Source organism: Colias croceus, chromosome 27, assembly GCF_905220415.1.
Source record: "Colias croceus chromosome 27, ilColCroc2.1".
Taxonomy (NCBI): domain Eukaryota; kingdom Metazoa; phylum Arthropoda; class Insecta; order Lepidoptera; family Pieridae; genus Colias; species Colias croceus.
In genome coordinates, this window is record NC_059563.1 from 4,064,297 (window position 1) to 4,080,846 (window position 16,550).

Genomic DNA, 16,550 nt, shown 5'->3' on the forward strand with positions numbered 1-16,550 from the left:
CACTTTTAAACGTAATACCAGGCCGCAGGCGTGTACCTAAGACTTGTGATGTTCTCCAAAATATAGGAAAAAAAAAGTATAGAAACCTATAAAATAAAATAATTATTTTTAAGAGATATAACCGATAATTGTAAATGCCAATTTCACTTTCTGGTAAAGGTACTGATAGCCTATCACACAGTTTTTTGAAGCATGGTGTAGGCATTACTTATTATTATTTATCTAGGTAACTGATAACTAAAAAAAAACTTATCTTGCAGTAGTGAAACCGCCTATAAAATATAAGTGTTATGAATTTCCCTTTTAAAGATATTTATTTATTTGAGTGCACCTCTTCAAAGATCTTGACACATTTTTCTTCTCTTCTTAGTACATTTCTTTATTTTTTTTTAATGCAAGTTATATAAATTATTGTTTCATACTGCCACCTAACAGACCTTAATTATCTACATAACATTATATCATGTTAAGTGGCAACACTAAATTAAAATTAATTACTCCTCATCAATCTCTGTTATCTTATAATATAGCAACATTGACAGCGAGTCGTGTCATTGCAACAATAATTACTGGCAATTATTATAAATTGAAGATGCTTTAAGTATGTGCAATAATATTAATTCACAGCGATAAGGCATTAAATTCAAACTCTATAGGAAATTAAATAAATTATAAAAAGATTTAATTGTCATAGTTTATAATTTAGCCACAAATCAATTTATTCCTGCTTTAATTTTTACATTTTGTGAAATAATCTAGCATAATCTTTCAAACATCACTAGGTACATAGTATAAAACAGTCGCTTTCTCAGTCCCTATATCCCTATGTATGCTGAAATCTTTAAAACTACGCAACAGATTTTCATGCGGTTTTTTTATTAGATAGATAGATTGATTGATAAGAAAGGTTTAAGACACAGCGGGCAAAGCCGGCGGAAAGTTGCTTATAAAACTTGGTAATAAACGACTGAAAATAATAATGATTTATCTTAGTTATTTATTAATCAAACAGTCATTACCAATCTGTCAAAATATTCCCGCGCTTACGCACTTCAAAATTCAAAAGCCCAATCCAGTCACGATTAGTGCGTGCGCAAACCAGATGCCAGTGAGTGTTATCAGCACAGATAAATAATGAATATTCATGAATAGACGCCGTTAGTCAGACATACTTGAGGGTGCGTTTACACTTTCGCCATTAGCCTCGAGTCGACGCGAACCACTATGTGAACAGTGGTTGAACATTTGTCTTCCTTTTGATAACGTCGGATACGCGAATCTCAAGGTAAATAGCGAATGTACTGTACAAATGTGTGTTCGTTCGCTTCGCTATTCGCGCGAGTGTAAATGCAGCTTAATAGTGCTGCCATGTGTGAAATGTTTATTAATGTTAAAAGGTCAATGAGTGGTGTTTTCGTGATTGTAATTGATCGATTAAAAACTAATTACAATATGAATGAGCGTTCCAATACTTTCATTTTGTACTTAACGGTTCATTATCAGTGACATTCACGAATTCAAATTGAAATGTAAATATTTGTGCTGATCGTGACAAATACATAATTTAACATTCAAATTAGGATTTGGGATTTAAAGAAGAAAATGATTGCCTTTTGATCCTTCGTCAACGTGGGGCTGCAAAAAGAACTTACTTAACTTTTATAAATGATTAAATAGAATATAATAAAATGATATTTCTATAATGTGCCCCTTGTCACATTGTGAAATATACATAGTTCGGATACAATACGATATGATTTAAATTATAATGGTCGATCTTCTATACGACCAAGATCCTTCTAAGCTGTTTATTTATTGTTAGTTAAAAAATGGACCTGGTGATACAATATCAATTACTTCAATATTTTGAAAAGAAAATGTCTACAGCACTGCACCAAAAACATCTCGTATTGACTTTGCGCAGTGAGCATGAATCTCTCCCGCGAAGATAAATTCGCAATTTGAACCATTTGTCAAAGCCCGATGACTTTTTAATACTGGCCACAGCCCACACCTATCGTTGTGCGATTAAAAAAAAAGTTTCGAATGCAAAAAGGTTTTATATGTGTGCAGTGCCGAGCATGTGTAAGCAACTTTTTAATCTGTGCACTTTTCAATACATCAACTTAAATCGTTATTCTCGATTCAATTGAATCGGTAATGACTATAATAAATATCGATGACCCAGTGACTAATACCACCCACAAATAACAGTTATAATTGCTTATAAGATCGACTGATAAATCCGATTGGGCTATTAATGTGATTGTATTTTTATTATGATATAGATAGTAGTGATTATTTTTGTTGTTTAATTATGAATATAGTTTGATGGTATTTTAAAAGCGATCAAATTGCAATTACAGTTTTATGGGCTTATTACATGATTGTGCATAAAGAAATACAATGTTTCAGAAGGTTTAAGTATTCCACCCAAAAGACTGCATGAGAATTGTCTAGTACCTAGGTTAAATGTTTCAGGCTGAACAATAAAATAAATAAGCTATCGGTTTTTTTTTTATTATTCGTTTTTAAATTAAGAGGAACCTATTAGCAAATTAATTATTTAGATTGAACCACTAATTACGCATTACGCACGCCGTTTACTAGTCGATATTCGAAGACTACTAAGAAAATTCGATTTACAATTCACTACAGAAATAAATAAATACTTAGATAATCTGTTTTCAGTCTACCCTAGGTCAAGACTTTTTAGGACCAGGCAACGGTGGCTTAGGGCAATGGCCGAGGTCGTAAAATATTTTATGTAAGTAACAAAACCTTAGTTTAGTACATTGTAAACGAACTGTATACCTAAGTTATTTTACGACGTGTGAAAATCGTAATCGATTTCGACTCGAATCGAATAATAAAAGTAACAGTTAGGTTAATTTATTAAATAATTAATTCTAATTACATATTAATGCCAATCATTTATTGATCGGATTGCCATAATCATTTCGCTAATCGTATTTTAATAGAAACAATAGGGCTGACACTTTTATTACACTTTTATTAAACCAATCTTATGAAGCATTTATTTTTGTATCACTCATCATTTAAAATTAAATAACTCTCTTCATTAATCTATTGTCCAAAATTAAATACATAAAGACAAAATATTTCTTGCTCCTAGTATACATTAGAACATTCATTTTATAAACACAAGCATCATTTAACCGAAAACTCAAGTGACATAGAACAACAGCATTGCCATATTCAAAAAACGCACGACAAAATGTCATATATGTTAATTTCTCACACGGCAACAAGACCTCTTGTATGCTCTTGACAAGCTTCTCGACATTCCAGATTTACATTTAACATTTAAATTATGGTGTTACTTGAAATGTTTCCAATTGAGAGGGAATACTTTCTATAAACATTATTTAAAGTGTCACTTTTTGAGTGGCACTTTATAGACTTTTCTTTTAAATAAATAAATAAATAAATAAATAACTTTATTGTCATAAAAAATAGGTACAGCTTATATATGAATCCATAGGCTCCTGAATTAGTTAAATACTGTGTCTCAGGAGCCAGTGGCTTCTCCCATTAATTTCGAAACAGTATAGATACCTACGTTATACAAAAGAAAATTTTAAAAATAACAAATAAAGGTAAGTGGAAAGCGCTTAAATGCTTGTGTGTGTATATGTGTGTGTGTGTGTGTGTGTGTGTGTGTGTGAGCGTGTGTGTGTGTGTGTGTGTGAGCGAGTGTGTGTGCGTGTGTGTGTGTGTGTGTGAGTGTGTGTGTTTTCATGTAAGTTTTGCTTTTATGTGTGGATATGTGAAAAAGAAAAAAAAATGTGTAGTATATCTATATATATATTATATATATATATATATATTTTTTTTTTTTTTTTTTTTAACCTTTCTTATAGCACGCTTTAAATTATAGATCCCTTAGCACGGTTTCAATTTCGTCGTAATCAAACTTCTCTAGCCACGTAAGTATACATCTTTTTATTTTATGATTATTCAATTGTTTAACTTTAATTTCCTTATTAACTTTATTGTACAGTAGAGGTGCAACTACTTTGTAGTGTTTCTGTGCGAATTTTGATTTTGTTATAGGAAACGGACACCGATCGACACGTTTGTTACTTTTGGGTAAGTATGGAACATCATTTTTATGGTAGCGACGTAAGATTTCAAAAATGAACAGTTTTCTTATACTAAGAACATTGGCTTTTTTATATACATCGGTTGTTGGGTGACTACATGGAAGTTTTAGACAAACTTTAAGTAATGCTCTCTGTGCACGCTCTGCTGCTATTAGGAGGGATTTGGATGCATTACCCCAAGCACAAATGCAATATCTTATAATACATTCGCACAAAGATTTATACGTAGATATCACCAATTTTTGTTCTGCCACAGATTGTAAATTATTAAAAATATAAATTAGCTGACGTATTCTGGAAGTTAGTTTTGAAATATGCGAAGTCCAATTCAATTTATCATCTATCTCAACACCGAGGTATTTAATTGTATTAACCCGTGAGAGTGTAGAACAGTTGCAGGGGGCCACATAATTACTACGATTACATGGGAAGGTATGTATTTTAATAATCATGTCTTGACTTGGGGCACCTTTAGATGTCATACTGTAGCACATGTATTTAGTTTTACTAGTATTTATTGACAGTAGACTATTTTCGAGCCAACAGGTCACAACAGAAAGACACTTTTCAGCAAGCTCTGCCACAGTTCTCCAAGACTTTTCATGAACTAGTAAAACAGTATCATCGGCAAACATAAGAAGATCTAATCCAGGTAAGGTGATATCACATAGTTCGTTGATATAAACAAGAAAAAGGATAGGTCCCAAAGTACTACCTTGCGGGACGCCATATGAGCAATCTAGATAGTCACTTTTATGGCCCTCTACTTTTACTGACTGCCGTCTCCCCAATAAGTAGTCAGAAAACCAATCAAGCGTGATTCCCCTTATGCCTACATTCTCCAGCTTTTTCAGAAGGATGGGAATGGATACTGTGTGGAACGCCTTTTGCAGATCGAGAAATACACCCAAACACTTATACCCATTGTCTAGATATTGAACAATTTTTGAACTCAGCGACAAGACTGCATCTTCAGTTGAAGTTCTTTCTCTAAAGCCAAACTGGTTGACACTGAGAACATTGTTGCTCTCCAAAAACCTCATTAGTCTTTTTTTCACAAGTTTCTCTAGGATTTTAGATATCGTTGAAATTAAAGAAATGGGTCTATAATTTTTTTGAGAGAGAGATTTATTGTTTTCATGTACCTATTAGTTTATTATTATTATTATTTGTAATGTAATAAATTAAAGACGCAACACTTACGTTAATTATTATCATTTTCCTTTTTTGTTTGTTTTTATCAGCAAGCTAATTATCACATAAATAGGTGTCAGGTAGTCTATATTAGGTAGTCAATTCTTAATAATAATAATTAGCATATTATGTAGTAATATGGGTAATTAATACATAATTCATTCTTAGTAGAAGTAGTCTTAAAATTAGTGTTATTACAAAAGTATATTAGTTTTTTAATTACAATTTTGATATAGATAATTATGGGGAAGATTAAAACATGAGTGCTAGAAAGCAAACAGTCAAAGGCCAATATGTGTTTCCAAAGGAGAAATGTTTTATTTCGTAGATTTTAGCAATCATAATAAAAATATTTTCAACACTATGGAAATTATAACAGAATTTCCCAATAGTGCCAACCCTGTTAACAGTTAACATTATTTTATAATTTATGACCGCTATAACCAACAATATACCTGTAGTTTGTAAACAAACAGTGACGTCATCATGACATCATTACTATACCATCTGATAGATGTGATCAAGGATGTGATTCATAGTTACAACCTGTTTGACATTTTTATTGAAATTTTATGTTAAATTATTAAATACTAGAAGACGCGTCACCTGGGGGTTGCCATGTCAGCAGCAGTATTACTTCTAGTATGGGAAAGTGATGGCGCTAGCCGATTTTTTTGAAGTGAAACTTCTCTATCGGGGTTGAAAAAAAATTAAGTGTAACATTTTTTCGTTACGCGTGACATTTTTCCGTTACGCGCCATCTTTTTCTTATCCCTACCACGCGTGATTCGACGTATGTATTTCTGTTAAGTTAATATAGTAAATTATTTTTTGAAAAATAAGGTCATAAAGAAGTTTCACTTCTTACGTGTGTACACAAGTTTTTTTTATTGAGAATAGGGAAGCGCTTGACCACAATATCAATGTTAAGCTGTGATGAGATCTAAGATGGTACCTGCTTCCGTAGACGGAAATAATACTCCACACTGGAAATAATACTGCTTTAGACATCTTGATAACATGGCATGGCTCTGTTATAGAAAGCATTAAGAAAGATGAAACATGACATTCTATTATAAACCACAGATCACAGAAACTTTATAAACAGTTTGCTTTAAAATTAAAACTACGAATATTTAGCATAGGTACCTACTCAACATTCAATTTTCAAAAATTAGTAGAACCCAACCCTATAGATATAAGTAACAATATTATGTACATTATACAGATTACATGCAGGTACATTCTACGAAAAGTACATTGTGAGAATACTTAGTTAATATGGGATTCTCTTTTCTATTCAATTTTGTAAAACCCATACACACCTTATCCTGATTCGAAGAACTAATTACTTTTACGTAATTGCTATGATTCATTATTACTCGTATTTACTTAAATTTGATTCGTATTCTCAACAAGTTAAAATATAAATTCGCCTGTAAGTATTATGCGTAAGTGTCAATGAACGATAATAATGTGATTTTACGAGTGAATAATTGCATGTGCAAGCGTTGCTAGGCAACGCGTGTTGAGATAAACTACGACCTACCTATGTCATGTACCTAGAATTAAATAATAGTCCTTAACTATATACAGGCAGAACCTAATTTAACTAATTATTGCACCTATTTAGAACTAGGTATTATAGAAGATTATAAAGTAGGTTCTTGGCTTTTTTGTTAATATTTAAAAACTATAATTTAAATAGGTAGGTATTTAATGTTGCTTGCCTAATAATTTCAAGTTAACACCATTAATTAATTGAAACTTTAAGGATGTTGTTCAGTAGGGAAATATAAGAATTAATTTAATTTATATTGAACTAGCTGCTCCGCGCGGTTTCACCCCCGTAGCTCCACTCCTATTGGTCTTAGCGTGATGATATATTATATAGCCTTATAGCCTTCCTCGATAAATGAGCTATCTAACACCGAAATAATTTTTCAAATCGGACCAGTAGTTCCCAAGATTAGCGCATCAAACAAACTCTTCAGCTTTATAATATTAGTATAGATTACCATTTAAATTTAAAAAATTCGCATTGCAATTCAAATACTATGAAAACCAAGTTCCAAGGATTTACTTTTTCAGTTATTACTTCACAATATGTAGAACTTATTATTAAGACCAGAATAATGAGTAAATGAGACAGCGTGGGAACAGCGATAACAAAACAATAACACAATAATTTGTACATAGATACTTTAACACAATCACACACAGAAGGAAAATTTTAGTACATTTATTTCTAACTTAGTTATATTTGTTTCTAACTATATAATTTACAATTTTCCAAACTTACCGTTAGCACAAAATCCAATGTTAAAAAAATTTAAATCTATATTTTATTTTCTACTACAGCAACACTTTCACTTTAAAATCACAAACGAACATAACAAGCAACCATTCACACCGATATCAAAAACAACACTAATTGAATTTTATTTTTTAAATTTTTAGAACACATGGCGCGAAACGAAATTAAAAACAAAACAAACGAGCGTCTTACGTCCTTTAACGATCGTCACTGGCTATGATTCACTCACAAGGCAAATAATAGTAATTAATCGTATTTTAAGATGGCTATTCGCAAGCGATTATGATCTTTATTGCCATATACTTGTGAAGTTAATTGGTGAATCAATTTTCTCGTTCTATGACTCAATGGGAGGAAATACAACGTCCTTATAATTTACGTGCTAAGTCTTTTGGGTTGTTTGAATCCTACTAATATTATAAATGCGAAAGTTTGTATGTTTGTTACTCCTTCACGCAAAAACTGAACCGATTTTTATGAAATTTGGCACGCTTAGAGGGTTAGAGGGTAACTTGGATTAATACATAAGATAGTTTTTATCAAGAAAATCCCACGGGAACGAGAACTATGCGGGTTTTCCTTTGACTACGCAGGCGAAGCTGCGAGCGAAAAGCTAGTTTATAATAAATAATAATAATATGTTTGCCAGTGAAAGTACAATATTTTCAAGTATTAGTATGTCAAACCGATGTGGACCGTGCAAAATTGGACAATTAGTTTTTTTTTTTTTGCAATTTATCATGACGTTGAGAAATGATCGCTGCTTGGCTGTGAACTCAATATAAGATCGATCTTTCTTGTGTGCGTTTGGTGTACTAAGCCATTACATTGACATTGAATAAAAAGCTGAAAGTAATACTAAGAGGACTATTATCTTAAACCTCCAAATCTATAGGTACTAAAATTATAAAGCTGAAGAATTTATTTGTTTGTTTGAACGCGCTAATCTCAGGAACTACCGATCCGATTTAAAAAAATCTTTCGGTGTTCGATAGCCCATTTATCGAGGAAGGCTATAGGCTATATATAACAGCTAGTTACTTATATTATTGTGTTATATGAAAAAAAGTTGAATAACCTAAAGTATAAGATTGGTTTAAATATGTGTAAGTCTTATCGCAAGTATGCGATCTCTAACAGACAAGCCATGTGAATTATTATTTATGGAAACAAATCTCTGTTCTACTGTATCCCATAGAGTAAAAATGTAGTAATGAAAAATATTTCGCAGTGAAAACAACATACAAACATCCAAGTTTTAAAGTAGTATGCTATAATTATAACACCAATACCCACAGGGACCATAATTGCGTGCCGCATCTCACTTAGGTCGTCTTGAAGGCCGCTCCAATGAATGGGAGGCCTCCTACCAGCGACCTCAAAGCAATTTGACCTTTATCAACGCTTTAAAAATAGATTTGGAATAAAAGATTATTGTTTCGCTTATTTTATGGGTTTCTTGGTTTACTGTAAACGAAAAATGTTGAAGGTTAAGTTAAATATGTTTAAACTTGTGAGAAATCTATTTGAATAAGTAAATACTCAGTTGAGTTGGAAAATGATGGTAATCTATTAAATAACTTGTGTATTGGAAAACCTCGGTAACTTTTGGGAACGTAAAAAACAGCATGCATTCGTTTTATTATTGTGTATATCCCTACTATCCCTACTAATCCCTACTATAATATTATAAATGCGAAAGTAACTCTGTCTGTCTGTCTGTTACGCTTTCCCGCTTAAACCTCTCAACCGATTTTGATGAAATTTGGCACACATAATCTTTAGACCCTGAAAAAGAACATAGGCTACCTTTTATTGCGAAATATGTACGACGGGCGAAGCCGGGGCGGACCGCTAGTTTTACATAATTATCGATGCAAATAACGATGTGGAACTAGGTTCAATCAGATCAAGGATAAAGGTGCTATTTTTAAGAGCATTATCTTATAAATCAATACTTTTCGCAGATCAAAATATTGTTATTTTTAATCTCTTAAACATTAGCAAGCATTTTTTGTTTTTATAAGATAACTAGCGTTCCGTCCGCGGCTTCGCCCGCTTTGTCTAAAACCTAATAAATTATATACTAAAACCTTCCTCTTGAATCACTCTATCTATTAAAAAAACCGCATCAAAATCCGTTGCGTAGTTTTAAAGATTTAAGCATACAAAGGGACATAGAAAAAGCGACTTTGTTTTATACATACTATGTAGTGATGATGATTGGTAGTGATAGTGCTCATACAGCATACTACATTTACAGCTGCATAAAGTAGTTAGTAGAGCGCATACAAAACCGCGTTGAAAATACTAGTTAAATTAAATACGACCCAAAAATATTTATAAGCTTTGTACATAATAATGATGATTTAAAGTAAACAGAGACACATTTTTTAAATTGACAGAATATGCAATATATCACACAAAACTGTTTTAATTTCCATTTATTATCCGTACAAGCTAAAACCGCTGTTTCTCTCGCATATTACCTACTGAACAATATCATATTATGTAGTTACTAGCTGCTCCGCGCGGTTTCACCCCCGTGGCTCCCGTCCCGTTGGTCGTAGCGTGATGATATATAGCCTATAGCCTTCCTCGATAAATGAGCTATCTAACACCGAAAGAATTTTTCAAATCGGACCAGTAGTTCTCGAGATTAGCGCGTTCAAACAAACAAACAAACAAACTCTTCAGCTTTATAATATTAGTATAGATTAGTTATCCACGCGCGACTTCGCCCGCTTTGTAAACAACAACAAAATATAATATGTATACAGAAACCTTCATATTGAATTACTCTATCTATTAAAAAAAAAATGCTTCAAAATCGATTGCGTAGTTTATAAAATATAGAGACGGATAGACAGCGACTTTGTTTTAGGAAATAATATTGTAATACTGTAGTTTTATACTATGTAGGTAACTAGTGATAATTAAAAGTTAGTGCTGATTTACACAGGGTCAGTAGACAAGTCAGTCGCGGCGCCGAATTTCGGCGCCGCGACTGACTTTAAACTGTTTACATAGACTTCAAGCCTCTGTACTGACTTCAAATCTGTTTACACAGGGTTTTTTTTCGGGTTACCACTGATTTGCCTCGAATTTGTAGTCAGTTACTGACCCTGTGTAAATCAGCACTTACGTTATATAACTATGTACCTATACTAAAAGTTCAATCAATTCGGTTCCTTGCAGTTTTATCAATACCTATTAAATATTTATCGATTTGATTTTGATAATGTTGGTACTTTTTAAGATCTTAGTATAACCAATGAAGTTTATTACAAATAAGTACTCATATAAAAAAATGTTTAAAATTGAAATACATATAGGTATGCAGTTATGAAGCTGCTGATAGCATACATATAAATCTCGCTGACGATTTTTAAGTAAAAATATACAAAAAAACTTAAACTTAATGAAAGAATGCGTCAGTATCATAAATTTCTCACAAAATTGACTAATGACTACCGAACTAAAACTTTCCTAGACATTAGAAAAAATCTCATAATTTTTATCACTCGCTTGCGTTCATTAAGAACGCATAGAGTGCATTGACCCGAAGCATATCGCACGTAGTGATGTGCCGCTGGCGATAATCATCGATATCGATTTTCACTATTTTCTTATTTATTATCAAATCAATAATCAAATAAAATTTGGTCACTTTGAAATACTTATAATGCACTACATCGTTTTCATATAGTTATAAGTTGTTCTACACATCCATAAATAATTTGGCTTCTACAAGCATTTTAATTTTTCAGGAATATGTCAGCAATTTAATAATGTAATAGGCATTTTTAATTATTGTTTGAGCTGTTGTTTTGCTCAAGAGCGCAAATAAAATTAAAAAACTCACATCTTATAATTTATTCGCCACATCCACATCCATTCTAATCATACACAGAACGAACGGCCTTAACTAAATTGATTAAATTATGTACTATTTCGCAGCTGACTGTAATAATAGGTTGTTTTAAAAGGATGGAAAAATAATTCAACAGATTCTAACAAAGCTATAATTTACAACTGGGCGGGAACCGGCGAGTCGTATTTTAATCTATAACATTGAAAGCTCCTACCGGTTTGAAACATTTAAAAATACGCTATAGTTAAATTATGCATTATTTAGAAGTATGTGATAGAAGACCTTGGTAAGTTAAGATAGTTTCAAAATATGTATGACTGTAAAAGTATAGTTAGTACCTAGTAGATATGTTAACACAATTTGAAAAAAGCTGCAATCTAAATTATTGACGTTACCTATTCGCACGTAAATTGTAATTATAACGCTATCTCTAATTAACAATCAGTAAATACTAGCTTTTTTTTTCTTTTAAGTACGATTTATTATTCCTTTCGTCATATTTCTTTATATGAAACATGACGTGCTTATTAAGATCGAATTATAGACTAACATGGTCACAAAAAAGGTACTAATACATACACACAGGTTTCTTGTCAAAGCAACGGCCAAATTATACTAACCGCCAACTTGATGCGAAAAAACACGCCAATTACTATGTTTATACTTAGCGTAAACGTTTGTAGTATTGTTTTTTACGCATTAAGATACAATATACATAGTGTATATATAGATTCAAATTGCAATGGTATAGCTATTTCTTTAATCTTTAACAGGTATGAATAATCAAGCCAACATTTATATTTGTTGTTCACGGTACAAGCCAATAGTTTTTAATTCAACCTGATATTACAAAAAGATGTTAAGAAAACATTATATTAAGGTAGCAATTAGCATAATATAATTCCCCAGTGTCACTTTTGTATCCTATTTAAAAAGTTTTTTTTTCTTTTAACATAATATTTATTATTGAGCTCAACATTACAACGCCTCCACCTACGATTATATCAATACAAACACTTTCACAGTCAAAATCATGTGATTAAAAACCGATATCACCACATCACTAGTTTTAAGTACATAAAATAAAAGCGCAGTCATAATATCCTGTTAGCCAACGCACGTGTTACGATAACCGTCTCAAAGCATACATTTAACTCAAGTGGCTCCATTGAGACTTCAAACAGTAGTAATGCAGGAATTGTATATTGTATAAATTATATCGATATCATTTATCGATACATTATTGTAGCGTTGTGACAACCCTACATATCTATTACCGATTCGATTTCAGTTATTTCAACTAAGTTTTAACACAATTAGTAACGTATCTGTTTACGGGGTTCTATTTTGGGGTAAACGAACGAAAAAATACCTAACACTCGCTGACTAGTAGTTTGAGCGCATCTATGCTGTTGTAAAATACATAGGTACAAAAATACTGTTGAATTGAGGACTTTTTGAACTTGTTTAGAAAAACTAAATAGGTTAGTTTTTTTGCCCGTGTAAAAAATCAAGAGGAACTATTATGTAAATAGATTTATATTTACCGGAGCACTCAGAACGGCACTCTTTATCTTTACTAATATAATAAAGCTGAACAGTTCGTTTGTGTAGTTGAACCGTTGAACGTTCTAATCTCGGTCTACTAGATGGACATGAAAAATTATTTATGTATCGCGTAGTTCAATTATCAAGGAAAGTATTACATATAAATCGCTTAATTATCATCACCCCTAGGACCAATAATTATAAAGATGCTCCAGTCTTTATTATTTGCACGGATAAGTGCGATCAGTGAAAAATGTTGCAAAATAATAAAAAAACATTTTAGATTAAATTTCCAGGCACAGCTAGTTGATAAATTCATACACAGCTTTGTATTAAAACATTTTACAACCAGTACACGATATAATGTTTTCATTGTACAGTAAATCTATCTGGGCCATCTAGATACAACCAAGCTAAGGATTAACTAATCTCGAGATAAACTTGCCCGTAATAAATCTATTTAATAGTACTTGTAAAGTCGAGTTAAATGATGAATTAATGTTTATTATTATGATACAAGCATATTAATTACTGTAGATAGATTTTTCCCACAGAAAAATTAAGTAACAAAACAACTACACAGAAAAACTTGAATAAGTTTATGATCGCATCATTAATGTTAATTATATACATATATTATACGTAAGAAATATGGTAAATAAATAACGATAAGAGTATTTGGTTGAAAACTCATACTTTACTGCATTTTAGGAACAAAAAAACATACATAAAAAATCTCAAAAATAGACCGCATATAAGCTAAATGACTACTAAGTAGTTTGTGATAAAATCAATCTAGCCTTTTTTTGGAGAGCATATTATACTTACAAATAGACTTTACCCTTTACCTAGGTATTGCAAATCAAACTTATCATTCAATAATTCGATTTATTATCTTACTTAGACCAGTTGCAGTGGCGGTAATGACATTTCTGATTTATCTCCTGTCAATTTTCCCGCCAAAAAAGTGTTCTATTACAAATGAGATAGCATTTACCTATCATTACCAAGCTTTGTTCTAGAAAATGTGAAACTAGATCGATTCAGGTTCTAACTAGAACAGTGGGTCACGCCCGACCATTAATTGCGAAGTTTGCTAGCTAGGAATAAATTATAGCTTATTTATGCCTATTTATCAAGGAACCATAATGTCTCTAGGACGAAAATTTAAACACCAACACGATAGTAAAACATCCGAAAAATAAATCTGTTTAACTTAGTCTTAACTCGTTCTTCCATCCAATACACACCATTAGAAAAAAAAATATTTTAAAGTTATAATAAAGTTTCACAGATGGCAACATTCGACGAACTTTTATACATAATCTATACTAAAAAAAAAGAGTTTGTGTACTTATGTACACGCGTTAGAAGTTATACTTCTTTGGCGTATGGAAACTAGAATATACAACTTGAACATAGTTATCAATTTTCATAATACCTGAACTTAACCTAGAACTAACTTCATGCTGTTAAATTTAGGTGTCGGTGTGCGTGCGCATCGTAAAAATTCACTCTCATCATTTTTCTCCATCGCGCCAAAAGAAGTATAACTTCAAAAATATTTTAACGTTAAAAATAAGGTTTCACAGATGACAACATTCGACAAACTATACTAAAAAAACAAATGCCGGTCGGCCGCGGCGCGCGCTTTTGAGTTTGACATTCAAATAAAGAATTCCAATGAAGGATAAAGTTGGATAGGATAGAAATGGCCGCGGGTGGAGGCGGCCAAAAATTACACAAGCCGTTGGTCTGGATATTTTAGTCTAAAGTAAATGTATTTTAATCTTACGGACATTATCGAGACGCGTTGAAGCATTTACTGGGGATGACGAAGAAAGAAATTCGAGTAATTTTGGAATCCATTAATAATATTTATTTATTGTTATAACTTTTCTAATGGTACACTCAGAAGCGCAGAAAATCTAATAGGATAGGTATATTTTCAATATAGAGCAGGAATAACTATTTTTTTAATATGAAAACCACAGAAACTAATTTCCGAAATAAACACGAAAATGTTATCGCAAATATAAATTTGATTGCGACTAAAAGTTAAATTCATGTTGTGTAAAAAAAAATAAACATCACCATAGTAAATGTTCTCAGGAAATGCATACAAACAGTGTGATAATGAGCTTTTACTAAATCAGGCACACTTCTCGAACTACCTGAAATGTTTTTATCGACATCATTTTGCTTTTGAATATGCTGTAAAATATTATACTTAGAACAGATTATTTTTTTTCTTTTGAAATATTACCGAAAAGCCGATACAAGAGAAGATATAGAGTTCGAGAAGTGTGCCTGATTTAGTAAAAGCTCATTATCACACTGTTTGTATGCATTTCCTGAGAACATTTACTATGGTAATGTTTAATTTTTTTTACACAATATGAAAGTAGAGATTTCAATGAAGTTTTTGAAAAAAGCTGATATTTTGACGGGTGACTTTTCGATTGAAAATTAGGTTGTTTTTTTGGTATTAATTCAAAAGAAGGCGCAAAAATAAATATTTTCAATCAAAAAAAATACAGTGTATTTGATACATAATAAAGTAAGTTTCCACCAAATTTTGTAGAAAAAAAAAAAAATTTTGAAGTAAGTACTTAGATAAAAATAAAAAACGAAAAACATGGTTTTTTGAATTTTTCACCTAAATTTTGAGGTTATGTGAAAAAATTGTGAATACAAAAGTTGTAGATCTTTTTATTACCTACAACTTTGTGATTGAACGTTTTTCCGTAGGACTTGTAGTTTTGTCGGAAATCGAGAGAAACCATTTTTTTCTCTTAAAAGCTCCCCCCTCCCACTTCCCGAAAGCGGATTGACCGTAATTTATTTTTCCTTTTATTTTCATCATATTCCCCTCCTTTTCTAATGGGTTTCATCCGACTGCGATTTTCTTTTGTTTCAAAAATTATTTACTCTAGTCTACGTATACAAAACAAGATAAAAAAAATTACCTGATATAACTAAAAGTTATCCAATAAATCAATAATTATCTATAAAACAATCAAACCAAAAGGGCACGAAGTTATTCACTGCCTTTATCCCTTTTCGAACACGTATTTTATTACCTGAAACAAAAAAACATATGTTTAACAATTTATTCATAAGATAAAAGTTTTTAACATTTTTTACTACTATTCTTAGAAGATTTAATACACACAATACACTGCATTTAATTTTAAATGGTGGTTACATCAGTATTTTATAATAAAGGAATAAAAGCAAAATATTTGTAGGTATGTGTATGTTACACACGTGTAATTGTAGCCACAAGGCATTTTTAATTTATTTGGCTCTTCAACTATAAGTTTTATATATGATTTCAATATCTAATTCTGCTTAAGAAGTATAGAAAAAAAATATTTTAGCATTTTTTTCCTCCTATTTACCAACTAAATTTACTTAATATCAAGATACACGAACAAAACCCCATACAAAAATAGTATACAAGTCAATAACTGCGTTAAAAACAACC

General features: G+C 31.5%; 1 protein-coding gene across 2 annotated transcripts in view; it reads right to left on the reverse strand.

Annotated features, from left to right (window-relative positions):
* The window catches only part of LOC123703712, an 80,122-nt gene that overhangs the window by 26,293 nt on the left and 37,279 nt on the right, over positions 1 to 16,550 (reverse strand). The window contains exon 1 of one of the 2 annotated variants that reach the window (XM_045651805.1): positions 7,624 to 7,828. The exons of the other annotated variant lie outside the window; for it this stretch is intronic. The gene's annotated coding sequence lies outside the window, so the exon portion shown is untranslated. Of the gene's footprint in view, positions 1 to 7,623; positions 7,829 to 16,550 lie in introns of those variants that run through there. 2 annotated transcript variants of the gene reach the window in all.